Consider the following 17746-nt stretch of genomic DNA (forward strand, 5'->3'; position numbering starts at 1 on the left):
AGCAGGATGCTTTCCTGCAGGGGAACATTTTTTCATTCCCAGCATGCCTCTTCGGTGTTTCAAACTGCTTTGAGGCATCACAACACGCACATGCTTGCCCATCTGGACGCAGCAATGCACTCCATTTTTCATGTCAGCAAATATAAAAGTGAACCTAACCTTTCATTTAAAAATGAAGTTTCTAGCTACTTTGCATGGAAAGATGGCTTCTCAAATGATGTAAAATATTTTACAAGGTTGAGAGTTTGTTATGCATTCTTCCTAAAGTTCCTAGGTTTTAGACAGTGCCCTTGTAGACATTTGGGGGCCCTGAAAAATGTTGCCATGGGGATAATTTTCTTTATTGATTATTAGAACAATATAGCTGTATGTTCCCACATTGATGCTGTATTTCCCTTTCTCATGACTACAGTTTTCCTTGTCCTGTTTAGAGTCTCAGTGTTTTTGAGTGGGGAAAGATTTTATACTAACAGAAGTTAGGAAGGATATTTAAAAATCCAACACAAAAGTCCAAATGAGCAGTGAGATTTTATTTTAGCTATTTTAATCAAACACATTTTTCTATCAACACCTGCCAAAACAGTTGTAGAGGAAATCTTCTTGATAAGGTTTTTCATCTTTCTAGCTATGAAGTGGAATAAGAGAGGAAAAGAAAATGAAGGAAAAACCCCATTAGTGAACTGGTACAGGATAGAGGCACATAAATGGAAAAGACAACAGAAGATAGAATTGGGAGAAAGGGAATTAGGTGGTAAGGGGGAGAGACTAGACTGGATCTGGAAGGGAGACAAGTCTGAAGGCCATGTCACATGTTACACTTAGGACATTTTAATTGCACTTAAAACAAGAGTGGCTGTACATTCAAACAATAAAACACATGCTAAATGTAATTATATGCCTCCCATGAAAAGCAACAGCTTTTCATGGGAGGCATATCTCTGGATTGTATTAAGTAACACATGTTCAGCTATTGTTGGACTGTTCCACAGAAATAAGATACAATGCTGGTACAGTACCAAGGCTAGAACACATAATTAGATTTTTGTTCCCAGCCCCAGCATCACACAGCGGTCTTAAAATGGCCCCAGTGTGATTCCAGGGCTAGGACTGACAATCAGCTGATTGTCAGCCCCAGCTCTTACATCACACTGGAGCCAGTTTAAAGCCTACCAGCAGCAAAGACCCAACTTGCCCCATGGATCCAGCAGCAGGTACAGATCTAGCAGCAGGAGCAGAACCTTCTCCCAGTTTTGGCTCCCCATGCCTCCCTCCACCCACATTAGTGGAAAATATCCAGCTCACCCTGGCATGCCAGGGTCAGGCACTCCTGGGCTTGGCAGTGCTGGGCACAGGTTAGAGAGAATCTGGGCTCTGGGTGTAAGAGAGACTGTTCCAAACTGCCTCATGCAGTATGACATGGATGTTTTCAAAATCTGAAATTCACAGTACCTAAAACTAGTGTAGTATTGCTTGCTTGGGAGCTGGCAAAGCAGAATCATATTCAGGAACATTACTTGACATCTGGAATATAGTCTAATGTGCTGCAATTGATATATAATCCAACACTGGAGCACAGTCCAGACACATAGGATCTGTGCCCATGTGAAAATAACACCCCTGAGCTTTCTTCAGATCATGAATTACTATACTCTCTGCACCATTCCAGGGTGATGTGGAATAATCTTTGAGAATAAATTTCAAAAAGAATATAGTAATAAGCCACAACTGTGGATGCTGTTAAAGGAAGCCACATGAAGAAGCAATGACAGTTAGTCTTCAGTATACTTAGTCTTAACCCCTTAACTTGTAAACCTGTGGGGGGTCTGTAATATACTTAATTTTATTGGCATATCATCTCAGATGGTAAATGACCCAAAATTAATGGTCTCTTATCTTTATGGATAACACCTTCATTTTCAGCAAATGGATGTCTGTGGAATGCCTGGTCAGAAATCAAGCAATCCATGACCTCACAGATAAGTGCCATAGAAATTTAAGGCACTAGTATCAGGTCATCTCCTGCTTACTGGTGATTTTCAACGAACATCTGATTGTAGAAAAATCTGTATTTTTTAGGCCTGGCAGAAAACAGAGGTGTGTCAATGTTCAAACTTTAAAGTCTAAGCTAGGCTGTTGAAGAAGGGAAGTTCATAGATCAAGTCCTATTATACAGGGCTCTAGGGTGCAATCTAAAAGTTGGGTAATATTAAACCCTGTCCTCCACGTCCTCTATATGGGATGTCTCTTTAAATATATTTCATTCTTAGAGGGCAAACATATCTTTGGATTCTTAAATCTTATTAGCTTGACTTAATCCTATCCTTAATACCACAGGGAGGCCAGGAGGTCTTACTGGTATCAGAATTTCTTCAGGGGATAACCTGGCATCTTCTGTGTGGTGGGGCAGGGGAGTCCCTGAGCCACAGGGACCTGGCAGCAATGGTGGGAGCCCCATGCCACAGGTCTTGGCGGCAGTGCCATGGTGTGTTGAGCTGCGGAAGCATGGCGGCAGCAGCAGGATTGCTGTGCCCTGCCAATGACCCCACAGCACACTGAGGCATAGGAACAGGGTGGCAATGGTGGGTCTGCCATGCCACAGGCCCTGCCAGTGGCACCACAGCACACCAAGCTGCAGCAGCATGGTGGCTGTGGTGGGTTCACCTTGCCACAGGACTTACCGACAGTGCTGTGGCATCCCAAGCCACAGCCAACAGGGGCCAGGATGCCAGAAGAAAAAAAAAAGCAGCCCTGGCATGGACATGCTTTGTAAGCATGTGCTGATGCTGACTCGCCAGCAGGAGCAGTGGAGCAGAGCTAAAAGACCCATGCTCCGGTCTGACAGGGGGACCGGAAGGAAGTCCCCATCAGCCGAGTGAAGGCTGCAGTTGAGACAGAGATCCCAGAAGGGATGACTGGTGGCAGCCTCCAGACGAGGAGCTGGCCCCATGAACTGACTCAGAGGAGTTGTTTCACTTACCTGGAAAGCTGACATGGAGGTCTGGATACGGAGAGTGGAACAAAGACAGCGGTGGACCTACAGGACAAGACAAAAGTGATGACTGGTAAAGAAACTGCATCCGTGCAACATTGGGGTAACAACGAGTTGGCACTAGGCAGGGTGCAGGGGAGGCAGAGCCCCAGTGTCTTCACACTAACAAGTAGACCTAATAAGATACCACTGAGCCAGGATGAACAGCATTCCCTAAGATTAAAACTTCATCAAAGATGTGGCAGAAGAGAAGCATCGGTGGTCTTGGTAACTGGTGCCAGGGGTCATACTGTCAGGCTGCAAGACCGTGGTTAGCTCCGGGTGGCTAGAAAAACCTAAGCAGGAAGCTTAGGACAGGCACAGCAAGTTACACTATTGGAGTTTATTTTTCAGATAAATATCTGACCTGCACTTTTAGGGTTATCATGTAGCCATGACTAAATATTACTAACATTTGAGTCAGTTTCTCAACAATAGTGACAACATTGTATAGGAGCAATGGGTAATAAAGTTAATGTAAGTATAGTTTCCTAATCACTGACAGTGATTGTAAGGGATCCTGTTCTAAGGTGAAGAAAAAATAAGGAAAACATTCAGAAATAAGGTAAACTATGTATTCTTTTCCTTATCTATACTAAAAAAATATGTGAAGAAAACTAAAGAGGTGGTGATAGGGGCCTGAAGACTCATAGACATGTGGGAATGATAGCTTTGTGGTATGAATAAAGGAAGTTGAAGAGGGAGTGGAAAACCCCCCACTTGGGCTGAGCTACAATGTTTACAATGTTATACCTATTTCCCTTATTATGATTACCGTAACAAAGTATGATAATTCCAATGTCAAATTAAGTTTAAGAAATATCTCTCTAATTTCACTGTGGATAAGCATATGCCTATTCCTAGCAAATATTATTACTACTGCCAAATGAAATATTTGTGACTTTTTCACTGGAATTGTTCTGTGGACGTTTATTTCAATCTACAACTATGCAATCAAATGCATATTTGGTGCACAGAAAGGACATATGTACATGTGTAGTGCTGACACAAAACTATTATGGAAGTCAGGAACCCATGCTGGTGAGAAGGAAAGTATAGCATATGACCCACTTTTTCTCACTGAGGTAATTCAAAATGGCTGAAAAGAACACTTACTTGAAATGTGAACACTTGGTAGAGTTTCAAAAAAAAGAGAGAGACAGAGAAAAGAACACATGCAAAGTTGTCATACTAAAGATGTAATTTATTACATTTTTTGGAAATGTATAGAAGCCTGAAAACAAAGACTTAGAATTAACATTCTTCTTCAACCATAATTCCAACATCACTACCAAGAGCACTATAATATTGGAGCACACCCAGTAGAACACTTGAAAAGACGGAGGGAAGTGGTATAATAGTGAATAAAAGTTATTATGAAACAAAGACTTTTTTCCCTATTTGAACTGGTTTTACTCACAGAAAAATGTAGCCTTTAGCCATAATCAGTACTTCAAGCAGTTCCGGAAAGAATCCAACAGAAATGAAATGAGGATGGGGCACATCAAAGCTTCTGGGTTTGCAATGCTAACAGCTGTGGCTAAAAAGCTTTGGGGGTAAGAGGGGTTGTTATTTAAACATGTCTGTTTGAAACAGTATTTTGAATTCAAGCACACATGACTGTCCATTAAAACAAAAGGAGAGTCCAAGAATAAGCATACAATACAAATGCCACATATTAAATAGGCAGCTTTACAATCAAACACCACATAATTAGTGCAAGAATTGAGTGCCAAAAAACGTGTTGCAGTTCTATTAAATTTACTCTTAAGGAGCTGTAAAAAGGAATAAATATTCTAGGACCAATGCCCATTTATCCTGTTCTGCTCCACATAAAAGGAGTTTGTATTAAATCAACTGCGTATCTGGAAAGAATTAAATCATCATCTATCATTGGCAAACCTAAAGGAAAAGTTCACAAGAAAGCTCAGTTTTATATAATAAAAGTTCTCATGTTTCATAGGCAGAAGGGAAAAATGATTGCCAAAGGGAATGCATGTGTTGCCTTCAGTTAGTGTTTTCCCTAGAAGATAATATATTTTAGGGTTGTCCATTGCTCCCCTTTATTACTTGTTAGAGACTATGTACCCCATGTTCTCTAACCATAGTTCTCAAAATCCAATCATTTAAACCTCTATCACAAAACCCTCAAGGAATATGGCACTATATGATCAAAGCTGATTGCCCCCCTTTATATAGGGGTTGAAAACTTGTTCTTTTACTACTGCAAAGGTATTTTACATCGACCAAAACCTGCCTTTCATCAGTGATGTAAACAAAAATAGAATTTGGGCTGGTGGGCAAGACACCACTGGCTCCAATTAATTTATATCACTGATGAATTCATGTCAGTACTTTTACTGCCTACAGCTGGGTTATGTAGCATTTTAAACTGTTATCCTCGTTATTGACTGTGGGTGACAAGCAAAATGAGTCTACTGTTTTCACCTTAACACTATAATATTTGCCACTGCTTTATAAAGTAAGCATAAAATGTTTAGCACCAGATACTCAGCTGGTATCAGTGAAAGAGATATTGAATGACACCAGTGAAGGCTCTTCCCCCTCTTTTCCTTAAGAGAAGCTTAAAACTATAAGGTAAAACATGGTGTAGATTACCATCGAGGCTTAGCAGCAGATGTACAATAAATTTATTTTTCATAGAATTTGGCACCAAGAAAAAATAATGCATCACTGCTGTACTACATCAAGGATTTTAGCACGCTTAGTTCTAAAACCAACATATGCATAACAGCAATGAAATGTAATTTCATTTGCATCTCTATGCAAAATTGAATCACTATTTATCCTTGGCTTTCGAAACACCATCCATTCCTCGTTCTCCTGCTTCTCCAGTCATTCTTTCAGCAATTCATACTTCAACTCCCATTGCCTGGAAAAGTTGGCTTTTGCACTCTGCTATTCTCCAATTACTTCTTTTCTAGGTAATCATATTTCATCACATGACTTCATACATCTCCTCCATGGTGAAAATTCTCAGATCCACTCTCATGCCATCTTTGACATCTTCCTCAGAATATGACACTGATGATTCAAATATAATATGGGCAAAAACTGAAGTCCCGATTTTTCTTTTGACTCTGTCCTCAAACCCTCTTTGTCTGTCACAGTCAAAAACACCATGGCCCTTCCTGCCAATCAGGCTTCTAAATCATCTTTGAGTCCTTTTCCTGGGCTGTGTCCAAATCTTGCCACGTTTTCTTCCACAATATTTCTAAGATCTGAACTTTTTAGTGCACACCTAGAATACTCTTGTCAATTACTTTCTTGGGTTATAACTTCTTTCGCTTTGGTGTCCTGGACAGCCACCCCATACTAACACATCCCTCATATACTGCAAATGCAGCCCCTAGGATCCATTACCTCAATCAAGGTAGTCCCTCTACAGAACCTCACTGCTTTGACAGCTAGAAAACATTAAAAAAAAAAGCATACTTAAATTTATTCCTGATGAACTTCTACCTATTTGTTCAGTGCCAGCAGTAAACCTTAAATAGATGCTCTCCTAACCCATTTGGAGTATTTACAAAGAGCAATCAGACTGGTGCTTAGGCTGGCTACAACAATTAAGGACAATAAAAAGTCCTTCTACAGATACATAGCAAGAAAAAGGAAGGTGCAGAGAAGAAGAGGGCCCCTGCAGGACAAATCAGGACAGTTGGTGGTTGACGCAGGGAAAAAGGCATAGCTCTTCAATTAGTTTTTTGCTTCAGTATTCCTAAGTACTGACCAAGACAATTCTCCCACCTTGAACATAGACAGATGTCCAAAAGGCACCAGAATGCCAAAGGTTAGTGCTGACTTAGTTAGAAAGCACTTGAAAGGGCTGGATGGGTACAAGTCAGCCGGCCCAGATGACCTCCATCCATGGGTGCTGAAGGAATTGGCCAGGGTCGTAGCTGAGCCACTGGCATGGCTGTTTGAGCACTCATGGTGCTCTGGCCAGATCCCTGAGGACTGGAAAAGGGCCAATATGCTGCCCATTTTTAAGAAGGGGAGAAGGGATGAGCTGGGTAACTTTAGGCCAGTCAGTCTTACCTCTACCCTGGGAAAATACTGGAAAAAATCATCAAAGAGCACATTTGTGAAGGCCCAGCAGGGGAAATGATCCTAAAAGGAAACCAGCATGGGTTCATCACAGGTAGATCCTGCCTGACAAACCTTATAGCCTTTAATGACCAGGTCACACACTGCTTTGACACAGGAGCTGAGGCTGATGTCATCTACCTGGATTTTAGGAAGGATTTCAACACAGTTTCGCATCCTATTCTCATAGGGAAGCTAGCAGGCTTTGGAGTGGATGCCTACACAGTCAGGTGGGTGGCCAACTGGCTTAGAGACCACACCCAGTGAGTGATGGTGGATGGGTCATTCTTGGCTTGGAAGGGGGTGGGCAGTGGGGTCCTGCAGGGTTCGGTCCTTGGACTGGTGTTATTTAATATCTTCATCAGCAATTTGGATGAGGGTGTGGAGAGCATCCTCTCCAAGTCCACAGATGATACCAAGTTATGGGGCAAAGTTAACACACTGGAGGGCAGGGAGTAGATACAGGTCGACCTGGACAGGTTGGATCACTGGGTGGAATGAAACAGGATACAATTCAACAAAGATAAATATAAGGTACTCCACCTAGGGAGGAGGAATCCTCAGCACACCTATAGGTTGGGGGATGACCTCCTCAGCAGCTCAGAGGCTGAGAGAGATCTTAGAGTCATAGTAGATTCCAAGATGAACATGAGCTGGCAGTGTAATGAAGCCATCAACAAAGCCAATCGCACCTTGTTGTGCATTAGCAGATGCATGACCAACAGATCAAGGGAGGTGATGCTCCCCCTCTATGCGGCATTGGTCAGGCCGCAGTTGGAGTACTGTGTCCAGTTTTGGGCACTGCACTTCAAGAGGGACACAGACAATCTGGAGAGGGTTCAGAGGAGGGCCACTTGTATGATTAGTGGCCTCCGTGCAAGACCCTACAAGGGAAGGTTGAGAGATCTGGATTTCTTCAGCCTTCACAAGAGACATTTGAGGGGAGACCTTGTAGCCACCTATAAGTTTATCAAGGGAGGACAACAGGGAACTGGTGATGCGCTATTTACCAGGGAGTAAGTAGGAACAATGGGTGCAAACTACTGGAGGGTAGATTTAGGTTACACATTAGGAATAATTTTTTTTACAGTAAGGGTGGCCATAATCTGGAATGGGCTTCCAAGAGAGGTAGTACTATCACCTAACTTGGAGGTCTTCAAGAGGAGGCTTGATAGTCACCTGGCTGGGGTCATCTGACCTCAGTCCTCTTTCCTGCCAGGGGCAGGGGGTTGGACACAATGATCCTTCGGGGTCCCTTCCAAGTCTACAATCTATGCATCTATGAATCTCTCTTTCCTTCATTTTGTGAAGCTAAACAAGCCAAATTATTTTAGTCTCCGCTCTTAGGATAGACACAGGATAGATCATCCTAGTAGCCCTCTGTGCACCTGTTTCAGTTTAAATGAACCTTTCTTGAACAAGAGCGACCAAAACAATATTCTAGATGAGGTCTTTCTAGTACTTTATACAATGGTGTGAGTGCTTCTCTTTCTCTATAGACTGGTTTATTCCGAGGGTTGCGCATGTGTAATTTCTTTTATCTTCCATTGGTCCAACCGCCAAATAAAGCTGCTCATATTTTTCTATACTTATTTCTAATGAGACCCTCTTTGGCTACCAAAATTAATCAGTAAAATATCTCTATATGAAGTCTAGCATCTAGTTACACAGCACCATGATCACTACAATGTGCATGAAAAGACAGGAGAGCAAAAATGAAGTCTATGCTTAACTAACGAAAAACAAATCTATTCTCCTTTTTCATGTCTGTATAGTCACCCTATAATTATCATTCAACAAAGTAGGACAGGGCTTGAATCAAAATAATCCATACAGATTTTCATATTTCCTTGCAAGGAAGAATCTTTCTGTGCCTGATGTTGGCACTGGATTTATGACCCAGATACCTTGTTCCAGGTGGACCCAAACCCTCAGAGTGACCACAACTTCTTCCATTCAACAGTAGGCAAATTTTATAGATATGCAGTGATAGCAGGTAAGAATAATGTAGATAAGGCAAACAAAATAACACCCACCCCTGCCCCCCATTCTATATCTACCATTTCTAAGACTGTCACAGTGGTAAGGTATGCCTGGCCAGTATGCAAGCTTTATACTGTGGTTCTTTCTCGAATGTCAGACATCTTGGAGGTCGAGGGCCGAGGGGCTGAAACAGGCTGGTAGCATGTTCTCTGTCAATGGAAGCCTTGGGTTCCCCCCTCAGGGACCTTTTGCTGCTCTGAAATCCTGGCTTTTGCATTCTTTTCCTCCTCTGATGATTCTTCATTTCTGAGTACCACTGACTGGTCTCCCTGTGGGCATCATACTATCCATGTTATATTCTGTCAGCATATTTCTTTGTTTCCACAAACCCATCACATGCATACATCTTATTTGGTCATTTCCTGGTGTCTTAATTTGGGCATGCCTGGGCCTCCTAAATTGGTTCGTCCACCAGAATTGGAAATCCCAGGGACTCTGCAGCTGGTCACTGTGACCTGGCTCCAAAGTAGCAAGTTTATCTTTGGCATGGGTTATCAAAGATCACTGTGCAAATTTCCCAGCCTGTCTCCCTGTTGGCCTTAGACATGGTGTCTAAGGCTGAAACTGTGAAAATCTCACAAACAGCTTTTAGAAACCAATTAATCCTTGCTGTTCCCCTGGACCATTGTTCTAATGCAATATCTACTTTACCTACAAGCCAAATCCTACAAGCAAATCTCTAAATATCATTTTCTAGCTATCACCTGAGAGCCATGCATGTTTTAGCAGATGAGTAAGAAGACCCTCCCTCCCCCTTCTCAAGAAGTTAACTGTGCAGGAACCTTGCACAAACAATTTCACACACGGGGTGAATTCTAATCCATCTAGAGTCCTGAGGGGATGGGGGCAGGGGGTGGGAAATCTACCACACAGCTGCTTAGGGTTAGCACTGGAGTATGTTTTTGGCTTTTTCTGATGATATACAGTAGTAAAATCTGCCTAATAAAGAATTTCTAACTGAATTTTCTGCTTTGGAGAAAACCCCAAGATAATTCAAACACACCTTCTATTCTAGTCTTGTAGTAATATAGAGATTACAGAGTTCTTAGAACAAAGTGAACATGGTAACTGATGCAGACAAGAGTCCATTAAAGTTTGAATAAATGCCAACTGTAAACTAAATCTCAGTAGTGAAAGTCAATTTCAGAATCTGCAAGCAGAAAAATAAAAAAGAAAGAAAAGACTTATACCCTTAAAACAGTTCTTTTAAAGCCATGTGATTATAATAATTTTAGTTTCTGTCAAATTATCATGGTTAGTTATATATCACCAAACCATGTGGAAAACACCATGCAAAATGTATAGTAATGAAAAGCTGGGTTATAAAATTGTAGTTCACTGCAAAATTCTTAGCAATCTAGATGTTTCTCTTGAAAAATGTAGTGAATATCTAAGGGCCTAGTTACATGGTAATTTTGAGTGGCTCCTGGAGCTTTTAACCCCTGGCTTGTCTGTACACTGGGCACCTGTACATGTGATGAACCTCTGCTCTGATGCATGGTAATTAGTACATATCAGCACAGAGTTAATTGATTACCACACTCCAGCAGCCTCCATGTCATGTTTATTCAGCATCCCCACATTTCAAAATGCTAGTGGAGGCACTTTAACTAAAGGTTGTTCAACTAGCATTAGTTAAAGTTCTCCAGCAACCATTTTGAAGTGTGACACACTAAATACACATGATGCTGCAGGCACTTTAGAGTGGTTCTCAGAGCCACCTCCCACCCTGGAGCACTTGTACAGAAGCCCATTAACACCACAAAGTGGTTTAAACACTCATTATGCAGCTCAAGCAATGCCACTCCAGGGCAGGATTATCTCTGATCTGCACAACCCAGCTCCTGTTCTATTAAGGTGTGGCCACTCCCAATCGTACAAGGACTCTGTGGTACACCTTACTGTAAACATCCATCCTGTGCCCCCCCGCCCCAAGTGGCCCAGATTGGGCCTACTACCCGCCCCCCCAATTGTCCCCATCATCCCAGATGCCTGCTCACTTCTCCCCTCTCCTCCACCCCACCCCATAGGTTCAAAAACCTACTTAATTTAGACCAGAAACTTAGGGCATTTTACATGCGACTGATTCAGGCTGGACATAAAGAAGAACTTCTTTACTGTCTGAGCCCCCAAATTATGGAATAGACTACTGCCAGAGGCAGTCCAAGCACCCACTTTGAATGCCTTCAAGACACATTTGGATGCTTATCTTGCTGGGATCCTATGATCCCTGCTGACTTCCTGCCCTGCTCATCAGGGGTTACGTGAGACATATTTCAATGATCCTCCGGGGTCCCTTCCTGCCCAAATGTCTATGAAATCTATGAAATCCCATGAAATTCATCAAGGAAAAGTGCAAAGTCCTGCACTTGGGACAGAATAATTGCATGCACAAAACAGACTGGGGGATGATTGGACAGGGTGCACTGCTGCGCAGAAGGACCTGGGGTTTACAATAGACTATAGTCTGAATGTGAGTCAATAGTGTAAGTGGTCTTGTTGTAAAAAAGGATACTGTATAAAAGAGTATACTGTGTTATATAAACATGAGTGTCATTTGGAAATCAAGGGAGTGATTCTTTTACTCTATTTGGCATTCGTGAGGCCTCATCTGGAGTATTGTGTCCAACTTTGGGCCTCACACTTCAAGAAGGATATGGACAGGTTGGAGAGAGCTAGTGCAGGATGACAAAAATGAGAGGCCTGGTAAGCAAGACTTAAGAAGAAATCCTGAAAGAACTAGATTTATTATCAAGAGAGCCTGAGGGAACTGGGCTTATTTAGACTGGGTTTATTTAGTCTGGATAAGAGAAGACTGAGAAGGGGATTTTATAACAGCCTTGAATTACCTGAGAGGTGGCTACAAAGAGAATGGAGCCAGTGCTATAGCAAGGGGGGTCGGGTGCAAACAGGGTGACTGCCCCAGATGACAAAACGAAGGGACACCAATAGGCACTGCCCAGCCAGGGCAGGGCACGGGACGGAGCCACGGGCAGCTCATTGGGGGCGGGGGGGGCGGGGCATGGGGACAGGTGAAGGGCAGTTCTCATTGCTGTGTGCACTCCCAGGCAAGTATGGGGGGGGCATGTGCCCTTCGGATCTGTGCGTGGGGCAAGGGCTGGCTGCTGCTGCAGGCTTTGCCCTGGGCACCAAACTTCGCGGCTATGGCACTTGATAGTGCTAAACTACCCTCAGTGGTGGCAGATAACAGGGCAAAGAGCAAAGGTTCTAAGTTGCAGCAAGGGGCTAGATATTAGGAAAAACTCTCTCACTAGGAGGGCAGTAAAGCACTCTAAGAGGCTATTTAGAGAGATTGTGGAATCTCTATTCTTAGAGGTTTCTAAGCCCGGGGTAAACAAAGCCTTGGCTGGGATGATAGAGCTTAGGCTGGTCCTGCTTTGAGCAGGGCGTTGGACTAGATGACCTCCCGAGGTCCCTTCCAACCCTAATTTTCTATGATTCTATTTAGTTGGAAATAGAGAAGATTGAGGTGGGGAGCAGGGAGTGTTTGATAACAGTCTTAAAGTACCTGAAGGCGAATTACAGAGAAGATGGAAAGGGGCTTTTCTCTTTGGCTATAGGGGATAGGACTAGGAGCAATGGCCGAAAGCTACAGTTGGAAATTTTTAAATGGAAGATTAGGAGGAATTTTCTGAATCTGTGGGTGGTCAAGTGTTAGAATATGCTATCTAGAGTTGTGGAATCTCCATCCTTGGAAATTTTCAAGAACAGGTAGGACAGATGGTTGGCTGGGATGGTTTAGACAGGACAAATATGTCTAGAACAGTGGCTGGACTAGATGACCATGTGAGGTCCATTCCATCCTTATTTTCCTGTGATCATATAGGATATATGATAATATATGTATTTGAAATAAAATGTAGGCTAATGATATGATATGAAAACCCAGTTCAATTTTGTTGTCTATTTCAAATGTACTTTGTATGGTGATTCATATTATGACCCTTATTTTTCCATGTAAGGATACTGCATTCATTAATTTACTACAGCAGAATAGATTGTCTTATGTTTTAAATATATTGGCATATCAGCATAGGACAAATTACAACATACAGGATGTCCCTCAGTTAATTTTATAATCTTCTGTTATGGATCCTGTTTCTTATTTCTTTCTTCAACCCCAGGCAAAACATCAAAGATCTTCCAGTGTTAAATGTGATAACCCAGGGCTGAACTCTACTTGTTTAGCTAAGAAGAAAAAAAAAATCAAACTAAAATTTTCCATCTCTGTGGCCAGGAACTGCATTTTCCTGAGAGGCTCTAACACCAGTCCACAAGCTGGGCAGGAACTACAGACTATAACCCTAGATGTTAATAAAAAACATTTGGCTACACCACATGTTTGCATGCTCAGCAGAGCTACTTTATGTTCAACCATGATTAAATATTCTATATTCTTTTATTTTCTCTCTCTCTCAAAACTGGAAAAATTTATCTTTGGAAAGGGAAATTGTAAGTCCAGTTTTAAAACAGCAGCATGAATGTGAATGAAACGTACAATTAACTTAAAATGAAAACTAAAATTAGCACCAGATCCTGCGACTATTACTTAAGCCAATGGTTCTGAACCTTTTTCAGTTGATGTACCCCTTGGTCTCAGAGTGAGACTTCATGTACCCCCTTTCAATGAGAAATTAATTTTTTAGGCCCTTCAATCCGTGTTAGACAATGTATGAAATATATCTCACGTAACCCCTGATGAGGCTTCACATACCCCCTGGGGGTACATGTACCCTTGGTTCAGAACTGCTGACTTAAGCCATTTGCCCCAGTGGTACTTCTAAGAACAGAAGAGTTTGACCATATATGATTTCTCCTCTAAGTTCCTTAGGAAAGAAGCTTTACATCAGTGATGATGAGGAAACTGATAAAGCTAAAAGTTTCCTCAACCTCTGAATCAGTAGCTCTCAACCATTTTAGACACAAGGCACCCCTCAGTAGACTCAAGGTTCCCCTCAGAAAATGCCAGTCTTACTTTTCACTCATTTTTTGGCTACAGAAAACTAAATACAGTAATTCTTCTGTGGCAAAGAACTCAGAATGACCACAACAGGTCAGAATGTTTTTGATGCTATGGATTCCTTTTTGAGATCTCTAAGTTTATCTTATGAATCATATTTGCACACTTAACAGTGCTAACACTGATGCACCGTTGAAAAGATCTCAAGGCATCCTGGCTGGGAATCACTGATTTAGCAAAACAAGAACCAACTCTTGTTCCTGGGGTTTCAGAAAGTGCATCTCACTTCCATTTCCCATTAATTTTATTCCTGACATCCCAATACATGTCCAGAGTCTGGCTGTGTCCAGGGCTAGAAATCAAAACATCTTAAGGAAAGGTGTTCTCATGAGACTTCTGACCTAAATGGATGGAAGAAGTACCAGAAATCTCATAAAAATAGCTATCTTCAGACTTGTTTAAACCGGCATTAGAGATGCGATATTTTGCACTGGTATCCTCTGAACTTCTAGACCCTTATTTAAATTTGCTATGTCATTTCCCCATCACTAATTTATACTAATAATCTGGCAGCTTTTCATCTGTTTGGAAATACAGTGTCTGCTTCCTATTAGATTCACATTAGGCAGAGCACATTTGATTCTAATAAATGACAATTTGAATAAGTGGTGCAAAGAAAAACACTTTGATGGAAGTGTGGACTCCCATCAAGAAACTGTGTTGAGTTTAATACTTAATTGTATTTTGCTCACTTATAAATATACAATAAACTTGCAACCAATCTGGATAGCAAACATGCACATACACATGCAGCAGGAGCAAAAGTAGAATTCTAAAAGTTGTGGGGACAATCTTATAAATATAGATTATGGCTTTAAGATTTAGATTTTATTAAGTAAGTATCTAATAAGTGGTTGACACTGTACATCACAGAAAGGACAAGTAATCACAAACTGAGATATTTCACCTATTGGCTTATTATGCAACTGTAAATTTTAAGGGAAATTAAGGGTAGAAATGGATTTAAGAAGGATCTCGTTAATTTAATAGAACAAAATTGCAAAGATTGTGGTGACTGAAATCAGCAGGTATGGATCACTCCTGCAGTTTGCAGCAAGGATCATTGTTTCCAGACGTGGGTTTTGTGGGGTTTTCCCCAGTCTTCGCTACTTTGAAAGAGTCCTTTTACTAATGGATTTTCCATTTTTTATATATCACCTGTTCAGCTTGGCTTGTATTTAACAAAACTGATTTATGAGTTTTAGGAATTTTCAGGTAAATCCAAAGGACTGCAGAAGACTTGGGACAACAGCACAGCCAACCATGAAATTTATGGAAACAAAAACCTTTCTCCATGATCCCCTACCAGAAATATTTTATGTCTAGGAATTTTTATAGACAAGCCTTCCAACTGTACCAAGTCACAATCCATATACAACTGTGAGATCTTAAAATATTTTGTTGTTACTATATTAATCATATGTCCTCAACATATTTAAAAAAGATGTGCTTCTGTTGTTGTATTCTTTCTTTCTCATGTCCTTGCAACAAGGTATTCAGCAGAATTTGCAGATCTGTCAGAATCTGAGAAGACTACACTGTGAGCACTTCTGCCATGACATCTGGGATGTCAACCAAGCACCTTAGTGCCCATGCCACCCCAGCCTCTGCTGCTTTTTTATTATAAATGGGCAATATAGGATAGTGAACTGACAGTGTAGTGGACTGATTTGCTTCAGGTCACAGTGGAAGAAGATAGCAGAATTCAAAACAAAACTAGAACCAAATCCTGTAGATAAATGGTGCTTAATCTCTCTGGCCCCATAGGCTGGATGAGTGGCATGAGGCTGGTCCACAGGACAGATCCCACATATAGGGTCACTCTGTGGGCATTCAGCACAAGGGAATGGTCCATGGGTGTGATCCAGCATACTGGGCAAAGGACAGACATTCAAAAAGCTTGAGCCTGAATTGATTCAATCTTTGCAGGTTAGTCTAACCTGCAAAGACTGAACCAGTTTGCAAGTGAATAGATATTCCCTTTTCATTTCAGAAATGTAGGCACATGTCTGCAGTGGCTCAGGCCAGAAGCCCGGGAGCACTAGAGCAGCCCTCCCTTCCCTTTCACAGGGAGGCTGAGCTGGGGAGGGACTGGGTGGGGGGACATGGCCAGGCCCTGGCAGGCCTGAGTATGACTGAGGAGAGGTTTAAACCCACACCTTGGCCTGTAGGGTTCAGAGGGTGGGGGAAGAGGGAGCATGGCCAGACCCCTGTGGCTGGGGTGGGGGTGGATGATTATGAAGAGGAGGACAATGAGGACAGGAGAGCTCTGCCCACCCCAGCAGCTCCCTTACTGCCAGGAGCAATCTGAGTACAGAGAGCTGCCAAGCTCCAGAGGAAGACTCTTCCCCCTCCCCCTCCACCACAGGGTTTGGGGGGGGCACTGGTGCTGGGGGGGGGGTGGAATCTTCCCTTTCCTCCGCTCTCCCACCACCACAGGGTGAGGAGGGGGACTCTTCCCCCTCTTCTTTCTCCACCCCCCTGGCACTGGGTGGGGAGGGGGGCCCTTCCCTCTACCCCGTGGGGCAGGGGGCTCTGTTCAGTACTGGGGTGGACTCTTCCCCTCCTCCTCCCCCCCACCCCCTGCTGCCATGGGCCTGGGAGGGGGGCTCTGTGCAGAGCTACTTGGCCCTGGAGGGGGATCCCAGCTTCGGCCCTCTCCCTGCTCCAGAAGGGGAGTTCTGTTTGATGCTGAAGGGGGACTCTTCCCCCTCCTCCTTCTACTCCCCTCTTGCCCCCCCCATCACCATGGGGTGGGCTTTTTGTGGGCGCCTTGCTCCTCTGCCTGGCCCAGCCCCGACCAGTCGCAGCCTCTGGGGGTGGCCCCACCCCTATGACCTGACCCAGCCCAGCTCAGTGACAGGGTTGCTGAGCCCTGTCAGCAGTGCAGCACAGCACAGCATGCACAGCCAGTAGCTGGCTGGGCAGTGAGGTACCCATGCCAGCTCAGAAATACTGTGGGGGCTTGTGGGTCAACAGTGACCCACTGTTTTGGGTGGCTGCTGGGCTCCACACCTGCCAGTGGTTCCAATTCGAACTAGGTAAGCCACTGCCTAGCCAACCTCCGGCCAGGCAGTGCTGAGCCAGGCTGTGCTGATGACAGGGCTCAGCATCCCTGTCACTGAGCTGCTAGCACTGGGGGCGGCCCTGACTCCATGGCCCAGTCCGGGCCACCGATGTGGCTGCCTCAGATGGGGTTCAGGTGGGCTGGGCTCAGTTGCAGGTGCAGGGCCACCCCCAGGGGCTGCAGCTCAGTGACAGCCACTCCCTGTGCCCAGGATAAGCTGGGCCAGGCCAGGCAGCCCTGCACAGAGCCTCCTCTCCCTGCCCTGTGGCAGTGGGGGATGAGGGAGGAGAAGAAGAAGGGGAAAGAGCCCCCCTCCAGCACTGAACACAACCCCTCTTCTGGGGCAGGGTTGGGGGATGATCAGGGGGAAGAGTCCCCCTCTGGGGCCAGGCAGCCCCGCGCAGAGCCCTCCTCCCCACCCTGCGGTGACAGGGCAGGGAGAAGCGGGGGCTGCTCTACC

Source organism: Alligator sinensis, unplaced genomic scaffold (assembly GCF_000455745.1).
Source record: "Alligator sinensis unplaced genomic scaffold, ASM45574v1 scaffold141_2, whole genome shotgun sequence".
NCBI classification, from domain to species: Eukaryota; Metazoa; Chordata; order Crocodylia; family Alligatoridae; genus Alligator; species Alligator sinensis.